The sequence below is a fragment of the Pogoniulus pusillus genome, chromosome 2, assembly GCF_015220805.1.
Source record: "Pogoniulus pusillus isolate bPogPus1 chromosome 2, bPogPus1.pri, whole genome shotgun sequence".
In the NCBI taxonomy this organism is placed as follows: domain Eukaryota; kingdom Metazoa; phylum Chordata; class Aves; order Piciformes; family Lybiidae; genus Pogoniulus; species Pogoniulus pusillus.
Window position 1 is genome coordinate 3828715 of NC_087265.1, and position 19247 is coordinate 3847961.

Sequence of the window (19247 nt, forward strand, 5' to 3'; positions counted from 1 at the left end):
AAAATTAAGTGCTGGACATATGAACTAGATATGAACACCAACAAAAAAAAAGCACCCAACAGAAAGAAAAAGTTTATTTCACTACAAGTGCCAGGAAAGATTTGGTTTATTCCTTGACGAATGGGTTCTGATACTTACCAGGGATAGTTTATGGATGGATTTAAAACCAGTCTTAAAACCTCTGACCTCAACTGGCATCGTTTTGCTCAAGAAAGAGTTCAGTCAGAAACATTTGGCTTATTTCTTAATGAATAGATTTTTGAAACCCACTGGGGATACTTTAAAGCCAGGGTTGAGGTGGGGGGAGAGGATTTAAAACCTGTCTTAAAACTTCTGGCGCGGTTTGGCGCAGGAAAGAGTTAAGTCTAACAAGCAGAAAGAAAGAAATTAACCAAAGTAAGGCCCTTGTGATACAATGACACTTGCTCTGTGCTCTTACAGAGAGGGGGGAAAAAAAAACCCACGATGATAAAACACCACAAAGAGGAGTGTTATGAATTTTATTAATGACTAGAAGACAGTGTGCAAAACATCAAAGGTCTGCGGAAAAGATTAATGACCCCGTGTGAGACTGTTTAATTACCTCCAGCTAATTAGATTCTTGACCAAATTTTTAATATCTGCATTCCTTCTAAAGCCTAATTGAGATTCCACATTATTTATCAATCTTTCAAAAAGCCCTTAGTGTGCTGCTTTTTTTTTTTTCTCCTTCTTCCCTGCCTTTTTTTTTTTCCTCTCCCTCCCTCTCTCTCTTATTTTTTTTTTTCCCTTTGCACTTTGACTCCATTTATGGTCAATTATTAAATAAATAGCAAAGCAACTGCTCTTTCCAAACTGTGGATGTGGAACACTTTATGCCTGTTTATTTTGACTAGGAGACTATCACTGGCATCTTTCCTACATAATGAAGCACTCTAACTAATAAACTGACTGACTTCCTTGTAAACAACCTTGATAATATTTTTGTTATCGGGGCTGTGCTCAGGAACTCCTCATGTGGTTTCTGTAAATTTGCCTTTGCTATTGCAAGTTAATCCTTATTTCAGTTTACCTTGGTCCAGTCCCAGGGCCAGGCTGCAGCCTTATCATGCAAACTGAAGAAGACAGCCCTCGCCCTTTGATTATTTTCCCTCTGCTCACTTAGAAGTACTTCAGTGCTACAGACCTCTGCTATTAACCAACTTGCCTTTCTAGAAGGAAGTTGAAGTGAAAAAGCAAAGAAGACATGGAATAATTCCTTCCTATTTTTCTAATACCCTTGCACAGAGTCAACCAGGTTGGAAAAGACCTTAGAGATCATTGAGTCCATCTATCACCTAATACCTTCTAATTGGCTAAACCATAGCACTAAGTGCCTCTTCCACTCTCCCTTTAAACACTTCCAGGGACTGCAACTCCACCACCTCCTTGGGCATCTCATTCCAATGCCAATCACTCTCTCTGGCAAGAATTCCCTCCTAACATCCAGCCTAGACTTCCCCTGCCACAACTTAAGACTGTGTCCCCTCGTTCTGTTGCTGCTTGCCTGGCAGAAGAGACCAACCTCACATGGCTACAACCTCCCTTCAGATACTTGCAGAGAGCAATGAGCTTCGCCCTGAGCCTCCTCTTCTGCAGGCTGCACACCCCCAGCTCCCCCAGCCTCTCCTCATAGGGCTGTGCTCCAGGCCCCTCCCCAGCTATCCACTAGAGCTTAGCTCACAAAATCATATACAGAAACTTATGGGATGCCTTAATATATATTTGTATATTCCATTTTAACAGGTTTTATGTTCCTTGTATAAAATCCACTTGGTCTGTATAAGATAGTATACAGCATTGCTACCTCAAACTGAAATGCTTCTTTCTGTGATGCAGACAGAAGCGTCTCTCTCTCTACAGACTCTGATAAACTGCTACATGATGATCCATGTAAGAGGAATAAATGTCAAGGTGACAGAGCTTTGAAGGAGGGATGGCTTTTTTTTTCCCCATTACTGTGTTTGCAACGAGCCTTGTCCAATGGGATTCAGAACATCTGTGCAGTGCCAGCAGAACACAGCATTTGAGAGTATTACAAATAGATGTCAGAGCGGCAAACAACGCATAATGGGTGCAGGACACAAATGAATCAGGCTGTAAGGAGACACATCATAGATGGTGCTTGATTTCTGGAGAGAGAATATTTCATAGAATCAGGCAGAGTTGGAAGGGACCACAAGGATCAGCTACTTCCAACTCCCCTGCCATGAGCAGGGACACCCTACCCTAGAGCAGGTTTGCCACAGCCTCATCCAGCCTGGCCTTAATCACCTCCAGGGATGGAGTCTCAACCACCTCCCTGGGCAACCCATTCCAGGCTCTCACCACTCTCATGCTGAACAACTTCCTCCTTCATCCAGGCTGAATTTGATGTCTTCCAGTGGAAAAGTAACTGAGATTTCCCATGTCTCACCCTGCAGCCTACCCTTATTTCTACCATCCAGCTGCCAGGTTCAGCAGGGTCAGTGGTTTCTGTCTGATACACACAGTGCCTACCTGCCTGAAGACTTTGTGTGCCTTTTTACATCTGATCTATGACAGCAGCCCCAAATGCCTGACAGGTGACAGATGCTCCTGAGTTTCCAGAAGACTATAATGGATATTGGTACTGAAATAACTTCTCTGGACAGACAAGCTGGTAATGGGATTAATTCAAATGGCAATTCAGGCCTGGTTTAATCAAATGCTGCATGGATGTGCTATAGATCAAGCATTTAAGCCTGGTGTTAGAGCCTCTCCTTTAGTCCTCATGTGCATCCTCTGACCTGCCCTATCTCCAGGCACCCTCCGACCCCAGAGATTCCTCTTGTCCCAGTTTTCAACCAATTTTCACCTTTATGGATGCTGCCCATAAAACAGCAACAGTTAAAACCTAAAAACACACAGGAAAAACAAATCAAGCCTTCAGAATCCCAACCAAATCAACACAAGAAGTAAAGCCAACAAAAAATAGTTGCCAGCTTGGCCAAGAAGGAACAACCTGAGGAAGAAAATCTGGACAGTTGTATAGAACCCAGAAAACCTACTGCTGGGTTATGGGAAGGACATGAAGCTGCACCAACATTTACTTGAAAGAAAAGGTTATTACACAGTATCACAGTATCATCAGGGTTGGAAAAGACCTCACAGATCATCAAGTCCAACCCTTTACCACAGAGCTCAAGGCTAGACCATATTATTGCAGTCTTGGTCCTCTGGCCTTTGAGACACTCAATAGTGGGTTTATCTTCTGCATCACTCTGCTCCTGCACGTAGGAAAGATGGGCAGGGACTGGTGGATATCTCCCTTGTTCAGCACATGGAGGTCAGATGGGCAAAAGTAGAGTTTCTGCATTTTTGATAGTATTTATCCTCCTCTGAAAACCTCTCTTCTGTCTTGTAGGAGATATTTGAAACAGGAGAACAATTAAAGATGAATGAATAGATGAATGAACTTAAGATGAACGAATTTGGACTCAATCATCTCCTTGGGTCCTTTCCAACCCCTAATATCCTGTGAATACACTGAAGCCTATGAAAGGGCAGGGATACCATCCAGAGGGACCTGGACAGGCTGGAGAGGTCACCAAGGCCAACCTCATGACATTCAACAAGGCCAAGGGCAAGGTGCTGCACCTGGATGGTCACAATCCCAAGCACAACTCCAGGCTGGGTGGGGAATGGCTGAGAGCAGACCTGAGGAACAGGCCCTGAGGGTCTGGGGTGATGCAAAGCTCAACAGGAGCCTGCAGTGTGAGTGCATCCCAGACACAACCCTGTGCTGGGCTGCATCAAGAGCAGTGTGGGCAGCAGGGCAAGGGAGGGGATTCTGCCCCTTGGCTCTACTCTCCTCGGACCCCACCTGCAGTCCTGTGTGCAGTTCTGGAGCCTCCAACACAAGAAGGGCATGGAACTGTTGGAGCCAGTCCAGAGGAGGCCACAAAGACACTCAGAGGGCTGCAGCAGCTCTGCTATGAGGAAAGGCTGAGAGAGTTGGGGCCCTGCAGCCTGGAGAAGAGAAGGCTTCCAGGAGACCTTGGAGTGGTCTTTGGTAACTGAAGGGGGCTACAGGAAGGTTGGGGAGGGGCTACTGACAAGGTCTTGTAATGACAGGATGAGGAGGAATGGGTTTAAAGTGGCAGAGGGGAGATTGAAACTGGCTGTTAGGAAAGGGTTCTTTGCAGTGAGAGTGGTGAGACACTGGCACAGGTTATCCAGGAAGGTTATGGAGGACATGATCAAAGATCTGTGATTCTGTCATCCATAACCTCCCTGGAGGTGTTAAGGACCAGTCTGAATGAGGCCTTGAGTGACCTGTTCTAGTAGGCGGTGTCCCTGCCTGCATCAGGGGGTTGGAATGCGATGATCCTTGAGGTCCCTTCCAACCTGAACCATTCTAAGCATCTATGATTGTCGATCAGCAACCAAGGTTTTTGAAATCTGAACGAGGAAAAAAATACAAGAAGGCAGCAGCAGAGCAGCCATCAAATTTCCCTCCCTTTATCTCTCAAAGAGAAGAACAGTCTGGGAGGACATCAACAGAAAGCCTCCTCGCACCGACTCCTCGCACATTTTACCTCGAGCCTCCCTCTATTGAAAACCTTTTAGATATGTCACAGGACTAAATATATTTTATGTCTACCAATTGGCAGCACACAGGCCAGCCCATTAACCCACTGACCTCAATAAATGATGATTTCCTAGTGCCAGAGGTATCCCTGGCAGATTGACACGCGACCCAACGTGCGCCGAGGGCTAACGACGCTCCCCAGGAGCTTCACAAGATGACTTCTGAGCTGAGACTTGTGTCTCACAGGCAGAATGCAAACACAAAGGGTGGTTTTAGAAACCTGACATTAGCCTCAGCAACGAGGCAAGATAAAAAATGGCACTGCTTGTAGTTTATCATCCCCTGTCATGTCATTGAGAGGCTATGAGAGTTGGGGCTCTGCAGCCTGGAGAAGAGAAGGCTTTGAGAAGACCTTGTGGTAGCCTTCCAGTATCTGAAGGGGGCAACAGGAATGCTGGGGAGGGACTATTTACACAGTCTTGTAATGACAGGAAAATGACTAATGGGTTTAAACTGGCAGAGAAGAGATTTAAACTGGATGTTAGGGAAAAGTTCTTTACAGTCAGGGTGGTGAGACACAGGCACAGGTTGCCCAGGGAGGTTATGGAGCACAGAATCGCAGAATGTGATCTTTGATCAAAGATCACATTCTGTGCTCCACAACCTCCCTGGAGGTGTTCAAGGCCAGGTTGGATGAAGCTTTGAGCAACCTGTTCTAGTGGGAGGTGTCCCTGCCTATGGCAGTGGGTAGGAACTAGATGATCTTTGAGGTCATTTCCAACCTAAACCCCATACTCTGTACTGGTCAGGCCACACCTTGAGTGCTGTGACCAGTTCTGGGCTTCTCAATTTGAGAGAGATGTTGAAGTACAGGAAGGTGTCCACAGGAGGGCGACAAAGCTGGTGAGGGGCCTGGAGCACAGCCCTGTGAGGAGAGGCTGAGGGAGCTGGGGGTGTGCAGCCTGCAGAAGAGGAGGCTCAGGGCAGAGCTCACTGCTGTCTACAACTACCTGAAGGGAGACTGTAGCCAGGTGGGGTTGGGCTCTTCTGCCAGGCGGGGTTGGGCTCTTCTGCCAGGCAAGCAGCAACAAAACAAGGGGACACAGCCTCAAGCTGTGGCAGGGCAGGTCTAGGCTGGATGTTAGGAGGAAGTTGTTGGCAGAGAGAGTGATTGGCATTGGAATGGGCTGCCCAGGGAGGTGGTGGAGTTGCTGTGCCTGGAGGTGTTGAAGCCAAGCCTGGCTGGGGCACTTAGTGCCATGGTCTGGTAGATTGGCCAGGGCTGGGTGCTAGGTTGGACTGGATGAGCTTGGAGGTCTCTTCCGATCTGGCTGATTCTATGATTCTAAGAAGGTCTCCCCAGAGGCTCAACAATCCTAGCTCACTCAGGCAGCATCCCTGCAGTATCCAATACCTGCTTGATTCTATGATTTTTTTTCTATGATTGTTTATAACTTTCTAAACCATTCTATGATCCATAGAATAATGGACAAGGTGCAACAAAAGCACAGCCCTCCTCATGGTCAACCTCTCTACAGTTACCTCAAAGGAGGTTGTTCTGGGGCGGTGAGTGTTGGTCTCTTCTCCCAAGTAACTAGCAATGGAACAAGAGGAAATGGCCTCAAGTTGTACCAAAGGACATTTAGATTGGGTACTAGTTACAGTTTCTTTCCAGAAAGAGTGGTCAGGTGTTGGAACAGGCTCCCCAGGGCAGTAGTGGATTTACACCACAGCAAGGAATTTTCTTCTCAAGGGAAACCTCGTGGCTCCAGTTTGTGCCTGGTGCCCCTTGTCCTGTCGCTGGGCACCACCGTGAAGAGTCTGTCCCCATCCTGTTAGCCCTGCACCCTTTATCTATTGATCAGCACTGTTGAGGTGCCCAGACAGCAATTCATGATCCACTGGATCACAAATTCAGACCAAAGTAGAGGCAACATCTTTATTTACACAGGCAGTACGCATTAGACTTGCTGCAGATCAATACCAACAAAACTAGAGGGTGATCTGGACACTGAATCTGAAGCCTGCCTTTGCCCCAGCTCTGGAGGAGCTGGGCACAGCCATCCATGCTACTTGCAATGGGGGAGATGCCTCCTGCAGTGATTAAACAGCCTTCTGGAAGGCAAATATATGCACCTATCTGCAAATGTGATCAAAGCATCCTGTGCAACTTTCAGGGATTAACTGCAGCAATGTTTCATATTTCTTCTTCCTCACCTCTCGAGGAAGTTGTGGGGAAGCAAGGCCTTGTTAGCTGAAGCAGCATGGTGATCCCATGAATCCACTTTAGTTATAAAAGCTCCATCACCATAGCAGTTTCTTCACTCTTCAGCTGTTTGTCACAAAGCATTTGAACTAAACCTTCCTCTTTACAGAACTGCCAGCTACTTAAAACACAGTTTCTATAGCTGCCGTAACAAACCACCCAGCTCTATCCCATCCCCTGGGAAAGCCTTCTGCTGACTTAAATGTTCTCACTCAAAGCCCAGGAGAAGAGAAAGTTTCCTGTGCAAGCCCTTGGTTCAATAAAATAGTTGCTGGATGCAAAACATGTGGTTATATTGGGTTTTGTTAAGCAGTTTCCTAATAAAGGGCAATGCATGCTCAGCCTTCACAGTAACTCAGATGTGACACAAATAATCCAGCAAATAATTACAGTGACCTTTCACTCACCTCAAATTTAAACAAAGGTTAAGCTGCCCTTTAGGAAAGCAAATATTTTCTGTGGTCAAATAAGTGCAGACACCTTTAGAAACAAGGATACATTGCCAAACTAAACTGAACTGAAGCTGGCCACAATAGAATAATGCCCAAGCAGAAAGGATGCTGAGCTGCTGGGCAGAAGCAGCAGTCAGACATCCCAGCACCACGGCCGCTCCCTTACCTTACAAAACTCCCAGGCTCATGTCCATATGTTTGCCAAGAACTGTTGCTTGAAATTTCTGTCCAGCCACGGGAGATAGGAAAGAGAAATATTCAAAATAAGAAAGTGCACAATCTCCTTGGCCCCCTTAAAGTCTGATAAACAATTTATACTCCGTTTCATACAATAGAATGAATCCGCAGACCTTTAAGTAATTAAGAAACAGACACTGAGGCTTAAAAAATAAACTCAGCTGAAAATCTCACATAGTGGCCAGGAAATAGCTCATGGCTTTTATTTAGTTCTCATAGTCTAAGGTTTAGCTGTTAGCTAGATAAGAGCCAGGTGTGTTTTACCCATCCAACTTGTTTAGTCTGAAGCTAATTCAAACGACACTTTTTAATGACAAGCCTGCACCCGACCCTTAAAATCTTCCTCCAGCATAAATGGGCTTCATCTATAGCCAGGGTGTCTGAATGAGGAGGAACACCTTTGGGGGAAGGCCATTCTCACTTAGGTCTAGTGTGCTTGGGTTTGAGATGGGTGGTCAGGCATTGTTCTATTAGCTGCAGTAAGGTGATCAACCGAGGGTCGTTTGCTGCCTTATGCAGCCCCTCGTAACAAAGGCAAAAGGAAAAGCTGGGAGAATTTAAGGACAAATAATATTCTTTGATGACTTTGTCCAGTGAACAGGTACAAAATGCCCAAAGATATCTGATCTTCTATTTTGACATGAGCAAGCTGTGAATCCCCTCTAGACAGGCAGCTGAGCGTACCAAGGGAACCTGAAGCTGGGGTGGAAGGAGATTCTGTCAGCTCCAGGGCTCCACTGGGATGAAGGTCCAAGTATTACATTGGCAGGGGTAGGTAGGTGCCACACCAAGCAAGTACAGATGTTAAAATCATAGAATCACAGAATGCACTAGGTTAGAAGACATGTCTGGAGCCATCTAGTCCAATCTCTCCCGCAGCAAGCAGGGACATCCCCAACAAGACCAAGGTGCTCAGAGCCCTGTCAACCCTAGCATTGAACATCTCCATGAACAGGGCCTCCAGCACCTCCCTGTTCCAGTGTTCCAGCACTCTCTTAGTAAAGGCTTTCTACCTCATGTCCAACCTACATCTACCCTGCTCTAGTTTAAAACCATCATCTCTCATCCTAATGCTACATACCTTTGTAAACAGTCCCTCCCCAGCTTTGCTTCTTAATGTTTTGACCTTCAAACACCTCTGACAATCAAAGAATTGCAAAATATTGTGTTGATAATTACTTTATAGATAAAAAACAATGCAGGGGTTTATGGCAATAACATTCATGATGCTTTGAGAGAGGGCAATTCATACGAAAAAGGGCATAAAATCCATCATAGAACCATAGAATCAACCAGGCAGGAAGAGAGCTCCAAGATCATTCAGTCCAGCTGTAGCCAATCAATTAGATCATGGCACTAAGTGCCCCATCCAAGCTTTCCTTCAACATCTCCAGGGATAGTGACTCCACCTCCCTGGGCAGCCCATTCCAAGGCCAATCACTCTCTCTGACAACAACTTCCTCCTAACATCCAGCCTGTGCCTCCCCTGCCACAACTTGAGGCTGTGTCCCCTTCTTCTGCTGCTGCTTGCCTGGCAGATGAGACCAACCCCCACCTGACTACAGCCTCCCTTCAGGTAGTTGTAGACAGCAATGAGCTCTGCCCTGAGCCTCCTCTTCTGCAGGCTGCACACCCCCAGCTCCCTCAGCCTCTCCTCACAGGGCTGTACTCCAGGCTCCTCACCAGCTTCGTCTCCCTTCTCTGGACACCTTCCAATATGTCACCATCTCTCTTGAGTTGAGGAGCCATCACCATTATGGTGTTGGCTTACCTGACTTTTCTGACTCTGAGACTTCCAGTCCTGAGGGTAACATTCAACTCATTCTGGAGAGTATCAATCATCTCCTCCTCTGATCTACTAAGAAAACAGTCAATGAATTCATGCCTTGTTACTCTTTCATGGACGAGTTGTGCCCCTGAATTTTAACTCACTCTGCCTTATACTATTAGCTGTATATCTACTTTATGTGATGCTCCTCCATCAATTGGCAGTCCATCAATTTCTTGTCCATACATTTCTTTGAAAGCTGTATTATAATTAGAGCTTAGGTTAGTGCTACCCAATCCCCATAAAACAGACATAAAATAATTATAACTCATTTAGGGAAATTAGAAAGAGGGCAATTATTAGGCTCCCATTGTGAGGGTTTGCTGTGAGGGACAGATAATCTATCTGCAAGATGTACTTCAGGAACACCATTCTGAAAGAAATAAAGCAGATAAATGACTGTTTTGTTGGGGTTTAAGAGAACTTAGGCCAACAAATAGAAAGGGGGGATGTAAGGGAAGCGAAAGTTCCACTGCAAGAAGAGAGATGAAAATATTTAGAAGATGTTTTCCTGACATTGCCTCTCAGGATGCTGTGAAGCCAGATTTGTTGATGTTTGCAAGGCATGAAACACTACAGTGATGAAGGCACAAGCCTATAAAGTCTTACAACTACACGCTGAGGACGTGCCTGGTTTGAGCAGGAGGCAGTGGACTCACTGATGCCAACGTTCACCTCAGCACGCTTTGAGTGCAGGAATGCTCGTAGCTTTAATCAAGTTTTTTATAGATCAGGAAACCTGCTTTGGAAATTGCCTCTTTCCTCTAGCTCCTGGCATGCCAAGATACTCAAGTGCATGGGAAGAATTCATTTCTTGCTGGAACACACCTCTCTGGCTGAGTTACAGCTCAGGACAGGACTGAACTGACAATTTGCTCATTTTTAGCTTCTTGGGTTGGGGACTAAGATAGCCTCTTCCTGATGAATCAGGAGCTAATACAATGTCCCTTCCTGGTGGACTATTGTCCAGCTACTGTTAGCACAGATGTAAATCATTCCATATATGCATTTCCAAGCCTTGCCAGGACAGAACCTTCTTCACATAAGGGAGATTTCCTGCCCCACCCCATGAAATAGGAGATCTTTGCAGTCTGAATTGTGACTTTGTAGATCTTTGCTCATGTAGGGTTCAGGATTTTTTTTTTTCCCTCTCCCTTTTTTTTTTCCCTTTTCTTTTTCTCTCCTTTCCCCCCTCTTTCCATTTTCTTTTCCTTTTCTTTTTTACAGTTCATTGGGGTTTTTTTTTGTTGCTTTTTATTTTGAGATATCTCATTGTAGCCTTTCACAGCGCTTAAAGGAGCTGACAAGAAATCTGGGGACATATGTTTTAGCAGGGTCTTTCAGGGCAGGACAATGAGTGATGGGTTTCAAGTCAAAATGAGAGTTTTAGCCTAGAGAGAAAGAAGACCACCTTGGACCACCTGTGTACAGTTCTGGAGCCCTCAACACAAGAAGGACATGGAACTGTTGGAGTGAGTCCAGAGGAGGCCACAAAGATGCTCAGAGGGCTGCAGCAGCTCTGCTATGAGGACAGGCTATGTGAGTTGGGGCTCTGCAACCAGGAGAAGAGAAGGCTTCAAGGAAACCTTGGAGTGGCCTTTGGTATCTGAATGGGGCTATAGGAGGGCTGAGGAGGGACTAATGACAAGGTCTTGTAATGACAGGATGAGATGGAATGGGTTTAAACTGGCAGAGAGCAGATTTAAACTGGATGTTAGGAGGAAGTTGTTTGCAGTGAGGGTGGTAAGACACTGGCACAGGTTGCCCAGGGAGGTTGTGGATGCTCTCTGCCTGGAGGTGTTCAAGGCCAGGTTGGATGAGGCCTTGAGCAACCTGTTCTAGTAGGAGGTGTCCCTGCCTATGGTAGGGATTGGAACTGGATGATCTTTGAGGTCTCTTCCAACCTAAACCATTCTATGATGCTATGGTTTGTCTTTTTTCCAATAGGGGTGGTGACAAACCTCATTGCCCATAAGATTGGTAGAGGGCACATTCCTGGAACCATTCCAGGTCAGGCTGGACAGGGGTCTCAGCAGTCTGCTCTAGTTGAAGATGCCCCTACTCAGTTACAGGGGACTGGATTATATGACCTTCAAAGAACCCTCCCAATGCAGAACAATCTGGTTTTTGTATTCTTTTAGGAACAGAAATTCACATATTGGTCAATCTATGACTTTGTTCACTCAAAACAGCTCCAAAAAAGACCAATGTGGCTTCAAAAACTCATGTTTCAGGAAGACCTGAAGGAAAAGGCTTCATGTAGTACTCAGAGCCCAATGCAAGAATGAGAGAGACCCAATCACAGGTTAATCAATGGATTCATGTGTTGAAGCACATTGGTACAGCACAGAGAAACCACAAAGAACACAGAAAGACTTTAAAAACACCATGAATGAAACATTAATTACCTTTAAAGTGTCAATAATTTTTCAAAGCTGATATTTCTCCTCGTGTTTAGCCTCAGTGCACTTAAAATTGGCATTTTCAGACACACCTCTGTAGTGGAGAAGTTTTTACTATCAGGTTGCTTTCAAAAGCTGCAAGTGAAAACAGCAAACGTCACCCAACACAGGCAAAATTGTTTAAAATGTAGCAAATCCTTTCTTTTTTTAAAGGATAATTTCTCTGGAATGCTTTTGAATTTGTTCTTTCTTTCTACAGAATAATCTCTCCAGAAGGCTTTTGTATTTATTCTTTCTTTCTACACAATAATCTCTAGAAGGCTTTTGAATTTATTCCTTCTACTATAGAATAATCTCTCCAGAAGGCTTTTGTATTTATTCTTTCTTTCTATTGAATAATCTCTCTAGAAGGCTTCTGTATTTATTCTTTCTTTCTATAGAATAATCTCTCTAGAAGGCTTTTGAATTTATTCCTTTTTCTATAGAATAATCTCTCTAGAAGGCTTTTGAATTCATTCTTTCTTTAGAATAATTCCTCTAGAATGCAAGAGAAGCTTTTGTTTACTTAGAATTTCTCTACAACATACTTGAATTTATTCTTTTTCTATAGAATAATGTCTCTAGAATGCTTTCTAATTTGTTTTTATTTCCATAGAACAATTTCTCTCTGATGCTTTCAGTATAATATTTATTTCTATAGAATAATGTCTCTAGAGTGCCTTTGAATTTATTCCTTCTCTCTACAGAACATTGTCCTTAGAATGCTTTTCAATTTATTCTTTCTCTCTTCAGAACATTGTCCTTAGAATGCTATTCAATTTATTCTTTCTCTCTTCAGAACATTGTCCTTAGAATGCTATTCAATTTATTCTTTCTCTCTACACAACATTGTCTCTAGAATGCTTTTGAATTGATTCTTTCTATCTACAGAAAATGTCTCTAGAATGCTTTTGAATTGATTCTTTCTCTCTACACAACATTGTCTCTAGAATGCTTTTCAATTTATTCTTTCTCTCTACAGAACATTATCTCTAGAATGCTTTTCAATTTATTCTTTCTCTCTACACAACATTGTCCCTAGAATGCTTTTCAATTGATTCTCTCTACACAACATTGTCCCTAGAATGCTTTTCAATTTATTCTTTCTCTCTACACAACATTGTCCCTAGAATGCTATTCAATTGATTCTTTCTCTCTACACTACATTGTCCCTAGAATGCTTTTCAATTTATTCTTTCTCTCTACACAACATTGTCCCTAGAATGCTTTTGAATTGATTCTTTCTCTCTACACAACATTGTCTCTAGAATGCTTTTGAATTGATTCTTTCTCTCTACACAACATTGTCTCTAGAATGCTTTTCAATTTATTCTTTCTCTCTACACAACATTGTCTCTAGAATGCTTTTCAATTTATTCTTTCTCTCTACACAACATTGTCTCTAGAATGCTTTTCAATTTATTCTTTCTCTCTACACAACATTGTCTCTAGAATGCTTTTCAATTTATTCTTTCTCTCTACACAACATTGTCCCTAGAATGCTTTTGAATTGATTCTTTCTCTCTACACAACATTGTCTCTAGAATGCTTTTGAATTGATTCTTTCTATCTACAGAAAATGTCTCTAGAATGCTTTTGAATTGATTCTTTCTCTCTACACAACATTGTCTCTAGAATGCTTTTCAATTTATTCTTTCTCTCTACAGAACATTATCTCTAGAATGCTTTTCAATTTATTCTTTCTCTCTACACAACATTGTCCCTAGAATGCTTTTCAATTGATTCTCTCTACACAACATTGTCCCTAGAATGCTTTTCAATTTATTCTTTCTCTCTACACAACATTGTCCCTAGAATGCTATTCAATTGATTCTTTCTCTCTACACTACATTGTCCCTAGAATGCTTTTCAATTTATTCTTTCTCTCTACACAACATTGTCCCTAGAATGCTTTTGAATTGATTCTTTCTCTCTACACAACATTGTCTCTAGAATGCTTTTGAATTGATTCCTTCTTTCTACAGAACAATGTCTCTAGGATGTTTTAGAATCCTTTCTTTCTTTAGAATAATTTCTCCAGAATGCTTTTGATTTTATTCTTTATGTCTACAGAATCATTTCTCTCAGATGTTTTTCAATTTCTTTTCTTTCATTGGTACCATTTCTCTGGAATACTTTTGAATTTATTCTTTCTTTAGAATAATTTGACTTTATTCTTTATTTCTATAGAATCATTTCTCTAGAACACTTCTGAATTTATTATTGCCTTCCATACAATCATTTCTCCCAGATGCTTTTCAATTTGTCCTTTATTTAGAATCATTTCTCTAGAATGCTTTTGAATTTAGTCCTCATTTATTCTCTCTTTCTTCAGAACCATTTCTCCCAGATGCTTTTCAATTTGTCCCTTATTTAGAATCATTTCTCTAGAATGCTTTTGAATTTAGTCTTCATTTATTCTTTCTTTCTACAGAACCATTTCTCCCAGATGCTTTTCAATTTGTCCTTTCTTTCTTCAGAATCATTTCTCTCGAATGCTTTTGAGCTTAGAAAAAATTCTCTATCTTCCTATTTAATTTATAGAAGACCAGAAATTCATCACAATTAAAATCAAGCTATTTCCTACACCACACACACACAAACCCCACCACACATAAAGGGCTTTTTTTTTTCCCTAAGTGCATGCATAACTCTGCTAAGATTTGTGTGTTCATGTAAAACCTTATTTAGTGGTTTACATCGAAACATAATTTCTCATTAAATGAACCCTACGAAGCAGAAGTCTGATGAGAGAAATTCATCACTACCAACATTTGCAGAAGTGGAAAGGGTTATGTGATGCTTCCTGTTTAAACAGTCTAAATGTGCTGCTTTAACAGTAGAAATGGGGGAATGACCTTAACTCCATCACTAATTCTACTTTCCAAGCAACCAGTAAATTCTCCTATGCTTCCTGTTAAAACAAAGGACGAGTTCAGAGAGTTGGTACCTCTGACAGTTGTGAAAGATGGAGGGGGGGAGGGGGGAAAATTAGATGAATGACATTCTCCAGAGAATATTTTTCTGTCACTTATGCAGTTTACATATTTCTCTATTTTTTACTGTATTTTTCTTCTTCTGATCACCAGGGATCGTTCTGTGAGTTTGGGGTCAGCAGGGCTATGTCTGGTGCCAGACAGATTCTGCTGCAGTCAGATTTTTATGATGACAGCATGAAATTTTTGGAATGCACTGGTGAGTTGTGTGGCTATTGTTAGGCTGTCATTAAAAAGAAATATATATATATATATATATATATATATATATATATATATATATATATAAATATATAAATTATATTTATATATAAATATAAAATCTCTCCCCTTTCTCTTACTGTGGTCAAGCTCTTGATTTTAAATTCCATAAAGCATAGTAGGACTGCTGAGGAGAAAAAAACAGCTCAGCAACTACTGTAAGACTGACATAATTATTATATATATATGCATATATATAGAATCATAGAATCAACCACGTTGAAAGAGACCTCCAAGATCATCCAGTACAGCCTAGCACCCAGCCCTAGCCAGTCAACTACATCTATATATATATATACATACACACACACTGTTCTCTTTCTCTTACTGTGGTCAATCTCTTGATTTTAAATTCTATAATATATAGCAGGATTGATTAGAAGAAAAAAACAACAACCCAGCAATTATTTTTAGACTGTCATTAAAAACAAATATTATATATATTAAAAAATATATATATTTAAATAAATATATATTACATATATATTTTATATATTTTTCTATTAGTATATATATAGATTTAAATATATATATATATATATATATATGTATATATATACAGACTAATATATAAAATCTCTCCTGTTTCTCTTATTGTGGTCAGTGTCTTGATTTTAAAATCTATAAAGTATAGCAGAGTTGCTTAGAAGAAAAAAACAAGCCAACTATTTTCAGACTGTCATTAAAAACAAATATTCTATATATTAAAAATATATATATTTAAATAAAAATATATATTATATATATTTATATATTAGTGTATATATATTTAAATATATATATATAAATATATCATATATATTTATATATTAGTGTATATATATACTTAAATATATACATAAATATACACTAATATATATATATTTAAATATATATATACACACACACTAATATATAAAATCTCTCCTGTTTCTCTTATTGTGTTCAAGCCCTAGATTTTGAATTCTATAAAATTTAGCAGGATAGTTTAGAAGAAAATAAACAACCCAACAATTATTTTTAGACTGTCTTTAAAACCAAATATATGTGTGTATATATATATTTACATATGTGAGTTTTTAATATATATACATATATAAAATCTCTCCCCTTTCTCTTACTGTGGTCAAGCCCTTGATTTTAAATTCCATAAAGCATAGCAGGACTGCTGAGAAGAAAAAACAGCTCAGCAACTACTGTAAGACTGACATAATTATTACACATATATATATATGCATATATGTAGAATCATAGAATCAACCACGTTGAAAGAGACCTCCAAGATCATCCAGTCCAGCCTAGCACCCAGCCCTAGCCAGCAGAATTATAGCAGAATTATTTAGAAGAATAAAACAACCCAGCAACTATTGTTAGACTGTTATTAAAAAGAAATATATATTTATATGTATGTGTGTGCACATATCTCTATATAAATCTCTTTCTCTTAATGTGGTCAATACTTTGATTTTAAATTCATTAAAATATAGCAGGGTTGTTTAAAAGGAAAAACAAAAAAACAACCCAGCAACTATTGTTAGACTGTCATTTAAAAAGGTGTTTATATATTTTTTTCTATACATGTATTTATATATTTTTATATATATATACACACACACACATGTGTGTGTATGTATATATCTATCTCCTCTTTCTCTTACTCTGGCCAATCCCTTGATTTCAAATCCTATAGAATACAGCAGAATTGTTTAAAAGGAAAAAAAACAATCCAGCAATTATTTTTGGACTGTCATTAAAAAAGGTACATATATGTTTTTTTTTAATATGTGTATTTCATTTTATATATATATATATATATATATATATGTGTGTGTGTGTGTGTGTGTGTGTGTATCTCCTCTTTCTCTTACTTTGGTCAATCCTTTGATTTTAAATTCATTATAATACAGCAGAATTGTTTAAAAGGAAAAAAACAATCCAGCAATTATTTTTGGACTGTCATAAAAAAAGGTGCATATATATTTTTTTTAATATGTGTATTTCATTTTATAAAGAGATATACATGTGTGTGTGTGTATCTCTTCTTTCTCTTACTTTGGTCAGTCCTTTGATTTTAAATTCTATAAAATATAGCAGAACTGTTTAAAAGGAAAAAAAACAACCCAGCAATTATTTTTGGGCTGTCATTAAAATAGTTGTATATATATTTTTTTAAATATGTGTATTTTATTTTATATATACATATATATGTGTGTGTATCTCCTCTTTCTCTTACTCTGGTCAATCCCTTGATTTAAAATCCTATAAAATATAGCAGAATTGTTTAAAAGGAAAAAAACAACCCAGCAATTATTTTTGGACTGTCATTAAAAAAGGTGTATATATATATTTTTAAATAAGTGTATTTTATTTTATATACATATATATATATATATATATATATATACATGTGTGTGTGTGTGTATCTCCTCTTTCTCTTACTCTGGTCAATGCTTTGATTTTAAATTCTATAAAATATAGCAGAATTGTTTAAAAGGAAAAAACTAACCCAGCAACTATTTTTGGACTGTCATTAAAATACATATATATATATATATATATATATATATATATATATATATATATATATCTGTGAGGTCTCTTCCAACCCTGATGATACTGTGATACTGTGAGATATATATATATATATATATATATATATATATATATATATATATATATAAATAAAATCTCTCTCCTTTCTCTTACTGTGGTCAATCCCTTAGATTTTAAATTCTTTAAAATACAGCAGGATTGCTTAGAAGAGAAAAAAAAACCCAACTCAGCAACTATTGTTGGACTGACATTAAAAAGGACATGTATGCATTTAACATATGTATTTTATATTTACACACACACACACACACACATATATATAAATCTCTCCTCTTTTCTTTACTGTGATCAATCCCTTATATTTTAAATTCTATAAAATATAGCAGGATTCCTTAGAAGAAAAAAAACCAACTCAGCAACTATTGTTAGACTTTCATTAAAAAGGGGGCATATATATTTATATATGATATATGGTTTTTTATATATAATCTCTCCTCTTTATCTTACTGTGGTCAACTTCTTGATTTTAAATTCTATAAAATATAACAGGATTGTTTAGAAGAAAAACAACAACTCAGCAACTACTGTTGGACTGTCATTAAAGAAAGTGTGTATATATATACATACACATATATATATATAGGTAATATTTTTTTTAATATATAATCTCTCCTCTTTCTCTTGCTGTGGTTAATCCCTTGATTTTAATTTCTATAAAATATAGCAGGATTGTTTAGAAGAAAAAAACCAACTCAACAACTACTGTTAGACTATCATTAAATATAAATATATATATCATCTACCTATCTATATATAAATGATATATAGAAAGAGATATATAGTCTCTCCTCTTCCTCTTACTGTGGTCAATGTCTTGATTTTAAATTCTATAAAACACAGCAGGATTATTTAGATGAAAAAAAAAAAGCCAGCAACTATTGTTAGCCTGTCATTTAAAAACATATCTATACATATTTATATATATAAAAATTATACATATATATAGATATATATATATAAAATCTCTCCTCTTCCTCTTACTGTGGTCAATCCCTTGATTTAAAATTCTATAAAATATAGCAGGATTGTTTAGAAGAAAAAAACAACTCAGCAACTACTGTTAGACTGCCATTAAAAAAATGTATATACATATATATGTTTTTATATCTCTCTCTATATATAAATTATATATATATATATATATATAAAACCTCTCCTCTTCCTCTTACTGTGGTCAATCTCTTGATTTCAAATTCTATAAAATATAGCAGGATTGTTTAGAAGAAAAAAACAACTCAGCAACTATGGTTACACTGTCATTAATATATATATATTTATATATATATAAATTATACATATAGATATATATATAAAATCTCTCCTCTTTCTCTTACTGTGGTCAATCTCTTGATTTTAAATTCTATAAAATATAAAAGGATTGTTTAGAAGAAAAAAATAACTCAGCAACTACTGTTAGACTGTCATTAAATATATATATATTTTTTTTATATATATAGATATATAAATTATATATAGATATATATATATAAAATCTCTCATCTTCCTCTTACTGTGGTCAATCTTTTGATTTCAAATTCCATAAAATATAGCAGGATTGTTTAGAAGAAATATAGCAGGATTATTTAGAAAAAAAAAAACAATTC